Genomic DNA, 6,175 nt, shown 5'->3' with positions numbered 1-6,175 from the left:
TATGGATAAGGACCAATTATTTCATGCAGAAATCAAAACATTTGAACAAATAACACAGAAAACCATCTAATATTCTCTACCAGGTAAACCATGAGAGATAAAGAATAAGAGATATTACGTTTAAAAAAACTAAAAACATTGTATGTTTTATAATTGCTTAAATTTGCTTAATACAAAAGCCATAAAATGGATTTTTTTTCTTGTGGTGAACGAAAGATAAGAAAGTAATCAGAAGTGATAACTATAGTATTAAAGAAAGCACATAGAAATGGATGAAGATCCAGAATACATGAGGCAATTTAGATAGAGCACGGTAATGTTCCAGAAGACTCAGACTGACACACCTGTAAACTCAAAGGAACGGCTATTATTCAAATCATAGAAGGGGAAAATTCCAAACACAATCATGTAATTCATAAGTGCTTCTCACCTGACCTTTTAAAGAGCTAAATATTTCAGGCTGTGCGGCCTATCTTCAGTGAGACTCAGATGTATTATTTAGGTGAGCAGCTGTTTGTTTCTGCAGTCATTTCAAAACCCTTCAGTGTAGAATCAAAGGAAACATGTTTCGGTCACAAAGAACAGTTTTAATCACCACAACTGCAGTGTAAGGACCCAATTAAAGTTCTGTTTAATTATTGTTTTTCCAAGGCCCAGCTCTCATGGATTCCTGTCTCAGTCCTCTAGACAAGAAATTTAAGTGACAATAAGAAGTGCTATTTTATTTAGGTATCTCTAAGACACTGGGCAAAGAGACAGCACCACTCTTAAACCCACATAGAAAAAGAGCAATATCGGTAAAGTTTCACGCCATGTTGGCAAAAAACACAGCATAGCTTCAGTATAAGGAGGTCCCAGGAGGTCAGAGTCAGCTTTGACACATGAAGAATTTAGCTGAGCAGTGGAGGTCAGCTTCAAGAAGCAGTGGGACCCATCATGCCCTAAGGCACCCGCATAGATTGAAGGGGCTGAATGGTGAGCACATATGAGATGTTTCCCAGGGTTTCCTTGAAAACGTTGCTGGCGAGACTCTCGCACAATCCTTAGAAATCCAGAGATTTCACAAGTAGAGAATATACTAATGAGGGTTTTCTGTTTGGAAACTACAGAAAGCAACGCAGGTGATCCAACAGAAAAGAATCTCTTTGGAACAATTAGAGTGAGGGGGTAGGGGTAGGGGGCTCCCGGATTCAAAGGAAGGCAGGAGAACTGGGCAAGAACGGGTTGTAGCTGTGGGCACCTGCAGATATTCCCGTCTCAGACCTGCTGTCTGCAAACGTTTCAGCTCTACCTTCAGTACTCTTTATATTCTGTTAGTGACATCAATTCTGGGAAGAACAACAAATTAGTCTAGCTTCAGTCCCTTGCTCACTTTCTGGCTAGGGAACAGCCAAATACCTTGACTGGCAGACTGTATTTAATAAGACATTAAATAGACTGTATTCAGTGGGGTAAAGATATTTCTCCCAAAGGGAAACCGGAGTGTTGTTCAATATTAGGTATATTGTGGTGTGGGGGAGGGGAGAGGTGTTAGAACCACTGAAGTTTAGTTGATTATTAGTACATGTAAATGGGCATGGGACACCAAAGGGAAAAAATTACAGGAGATTAGAGTTCACAGTGACCAAAATGTGTGAGATGGGGTCGATGCCAGGGGAAGATGGCGGAGGGAGGGCAAAACAAATTGTAAGTGGAAGAAAAAGAACAGAACTAGAAACCAGTTTTTATTTATTTATTTTGCGGTACGCGGGCCTCTCACCGCTGTGGCCTCTCCCGCTGCGGGGCACAGGCTCCGGACGCGCAAGGCTCAGCGGCCACGGCTCACAGGCCCAGCCGCTCCGCGGCACGTGGGATCTTCCCGGACCCGGGCACGAACCCGTGTCCCCTGCATCGGCAGGCAGACTCTCAACCACGGCGCCACCACGGAAGCCCATCTTCTTATATTTTTAATCACTTTTCTATACACAGTTAGTTTCTCCTTTTCATGCCTAATATTTTGTATGTGACTTTACACCTTATTTCTTCCTTTCTGGATTAGTACGGCTAGAGATTTCTTAACATTTCATTAATATTTTCAAATAAAACGAAAGGTTATACAAACTTTGTAGACCTTCTCTATTATTTCCTCATTTTCTACTTTGTTGATTTCTGCTATTGCCTTTAATTTTTTTTTCCAATATAGTTTGTTCTAAGGGTATTTTTCAAACATTATGAATAAAACATAAAAGATTTATTGAAAGAGACATTAAGTAAAAATTTCTATCATTTTTGGGCTTCCCTGGTGGCGCAGTGGTTGAGAGTCCGCCTGCCAATGCAGGGGACACGGGTTCGTGCCCCAGTGCGGGAAGATCCCACGTGCCGCGGAGCGGCTGGGCCCGTGAGCCATGGCCACGGAGCCTGAGCGTCCGGAGCCTGTGCTCCGCAACGGGAGAGGTCACAGCAGTGAGAGGCCCGCGTACCACATACACACACACAAATAAAATAAAAAATAAAATTTCTATCATTTTTATTGGTTTTCTTACTTTCACAGTAATTTAGAAGAGAATAAAAAGCTAATGAGTCTCTTCTGAGTATATACCTGTGCTAGTTGTTAATTTATTGCCTCTCAGCTCTAAAGCCAGTGTTTACTGCTGTGCTTGAGATACTGGAGTTAGAGGGCACTGGAAGGAACACTGCAGGAGGAAAGCACTTTTTCCCTGGGTGTGGTATGGCTTCTTTCCTTTTGTCCCTGCAGTGCTAGGCTAGCCTGTGTGATACCCAGCAGAGTTCACCTCCAGCCAGTTTCAGCAACATCCCCTGTGGGCATTTCCCAGCATCCCCAGTGGGTTACTTCCCAGAATCCCCTGTGGGCATTTCCCAGTGTCCCCTGGGGTGACTTTCCAGCATCCCCTTTGGGCATTTCTCTGTGTCCCTGGTGAATGACTTCTCAGTGAGTCCTGCAAGGACCCCAGCTTGACTTCCCAGAGAGTTAGGGAGGACTCCAGAGGTTCATAAGCTTCCCCTAGAGCAGGAGAATATGAGAGAACCAATCAAACCTCTTTTTTTTTTTTTTTTTTTTTTTTTTTTTTTTTTGTGGTATGCGGGCCTCACCGTTGTGGCCTCTCCCGTTGCGGAGCACAGGCTCTGGACGCACAGGCTCAGCGGCCATGGCCCACGGGCCCAGCCGCTCCGCGGCACGTGGGATCCTCCCGGACCGGGGCACGAACCCGTGTCCCCTGCATCAGCAGGCGGATTCTCAACCACTGCGCCACCAGGGAAGCCCCTCAATCAAACCTCTGGTATGTGGGAGGATAGTCATTCCATTCAAACTGCTGAGATCACTTATAAAACAGTGGGATCAATTTATCTACCTCAGGGTACAGTGAGAGACTAGGTAAGCTGTGATCCGCACAACTAACCCATTCCCACAAACCCTTGCCCATCTGAGCCCTGCCCCGATTTCACCTCTGCTTGGGTATGAAGATCCAGAACTGTAGCTATAGTTTGTAGACTATGCCCCTTCTAGTCAACAGATATGGGAACTATTTTACATAATCCTATATTCTTGAAAAGTCTCAGAGTAGTAAGGACAGGCAGGAAGACTTTCAGTGACTGTGAGAATAACTTCCAGTTATCGCCACAATTTGCCCAAATCCTTTAGATTTTCTAATTTCCCCTCTTCTTGGACCAAGAGTTTTATGATTTTGTTGTTTTTCTTGTTTGTTTGTTTGTTTTTTTAAATTTTTTTTTTTTTTTTTTTTTTTTTTTTTTTTTTTTTTTTTTTTTTTTTTTTTTTTTTGCGGTATGCGGGCCTCTCACTGTTGTGGCCTCTCCCGTTGCGGAGCACAGGCTCCGGACGCACAGGCCTGGCGGCCATAGCTCACGGGCTTAGTTGCTCCGCGGCATGTGGGATCTTCCCGTCCTGCATCGGCAGGCGGATTCTCAACCACTGCGCCACCAGGGAAGCCCTGTTTTGTTTTTGAAGACTGTCATTAAATGTCTGAGAAGATCAACAAAGAAAAAATTTTACAGTAGCAATAGCAGCAGAAATGCAGTTCTAAACTTATAAAGTGAACTAATTCCTACTTTATTTTATTGGAATAGGGAATTTGGAATTTGGTTGCACTTTGGTACACTATACTGCTAATGAGAACACTGGGGTTTGACTATAGTTTAGCAAATATTTAGAATAGTTTTAATATCCTATATATCATATATTTCTAATAACATTTCTTTATTTTAATTTTGGCTCTAGTAATATGTTATGAATTAAAATGATCTCATTAAAATAAGATAGAACAGGATTAACTCATGTTGAATGATCCAAAATTCCCAAACAATTTTCTGTGCAGTGAATCACAGTTAGAATTTGAGATGGGATTCCTTTTTATCTGAACTGAATTAGACATTTCACACATTAACTACTTTCACTAATAATTTTCTTTTCCCCAAATCCTATTCTCTGATTTCCTTGCCAGCATTTCGAGCATAATAAGTGAGAAATAGCTAAAGAAAATTGGGAAATTGAAGCATGGAATAGAGATCTATTTGTGTGGAGTCTTGAAGCTATGTTTCAGAAAATAATAAACTTTGAGAGTCAATATTCCCTGTGTTTTAGTTAAACTGGAACAGGAAGAGCTATTTCTGTTTCTGTTGGTCTGTGGGTAGAAATAGTAAGCAAAGGATCTTTGCAATTTGGCCAGGGAGCAGGAGTAAATTGTTGACCCAAGATGAGGCAGGCTCTTGGGGCCATTCAACCTCCTTCTGAGCTGAGGTGCCGCCTTGTTCTGGCAAATGGACCAGAGAAAGGTCACTGGGCCAAGAGAGACCAAATACAAGCCCTGAGCCGGGCTGCTCCTGAGCTGCAGAATGGCCCTGGGGAAGAAGCCCTATGCAAACACCATCCCACTTTAATACCCTCAGTGTTTGATTCCTGGAAAAGTTCATCTTGCTTCTCAGCTTGCCTGCAGATGTAGACTTTCACGACAGTTCCTAAGCATTCATTTCAATATCCTGAAGCTACAATTATTTTGGGGAATCGAGGAAGTGAGAACATTGTCCTCAGGACCCCTTGAGTCAGTGAGGAAAGCTGGCCTCTGCTCTTTCTTGTAGTAACTCAAAACCTTATACTGGTAATAATAAAGTAGACACTAACATCGCATCAGCCCATGACTTGCATTCTCAGGTTCAGTGTGGGCTCTTAGGTTGCTCTGGTGTGAAGTTCACTGTGGTTCTGTAACAAGCTCTGGCTCTCAGTTCTATCCCTATACTTCTTCTTCATAGTCATCGACCAATGCTTCATTGTCAAAGCCAAGAATGAGTTTCTGGGTACCAATGAGGATACATAGTGACATCAGAAGTTATAGAGAAGAGGGGTCTCTAAAGCATTCATCTTTACACTCCATAGCCACCTGAATACACAGGCTAGCACTTACCCAGCCAGAAAAGCAGGAACACTTGGACGTGTTATTTGCTAGTGACCCCTCTTTTTAGAGTCATGTTTTCCGTCTCATAACATGGACTCAAGTATGGCATCAATCAGCAATTTTTCTTATCACAAACACATGTTGAGTGATGACACAAATTTCCTAGTTTATTCAAGCGAATGTGTGGAAGGTGTTGGTCACCTGGGCATTATACATTGAGAAAAGTCTCTCCTATTTAGCCCCTGCCATGAGTACCCCACTGAGAGCCATGGGATACAGAACAAATATGATGTTTCTGCTTTACTTTTTGTTCCAATACATCTTTTATCATTGATACGTGTGCATTACTTCCCAAAAGAAAGTGTGGACCTTGGCAAAAACTCGAATTTACTTTTTCGCCTACAATTCACTGAATTAACATGATCCATGTAATATTATTTCAGTACAAATTAGTCATATTGTTATTCAGTTTCCAAACATGTTTGCTACTTATAAGTAACTTGACAGTTATATCCCACAGTTTAGTAAATAACATTCAGTTTGGGAAATAAAATACTCATTTATGTTTCATTTTTTAAAATCATTATGTAGTGTCATCATAATGCTTTAAAATCAGATTACTATAGTAGCCCCATCATGGAAGCCAACTTTGGCTATCATCTTTTATTTACAATTTTTGCTTTTACTTAGCAGGTATATTTTCAGGCTAACTCCCATCTAATCAGCTGCTTAACAAGAGCTGAGACCTTAAAATGGGAATTTTCTCAGTT

Source organism: Kogia breviceps, chromosome 13 (assembly GCF_026419965.1).
Source record: "Kogia breviceps isolate mKogBre1 chromosome 13, mKogBre1 haplotype 1, whole genome shotgun sequence".
NCBI lineage: Eukaryota > Metazoa > Chordata > Mammalia > Artiodactyla > Physeteridae > Kogia > Kogia breviceps.
Note: the sequence above shows the minus strand (reverse complement) of the source record.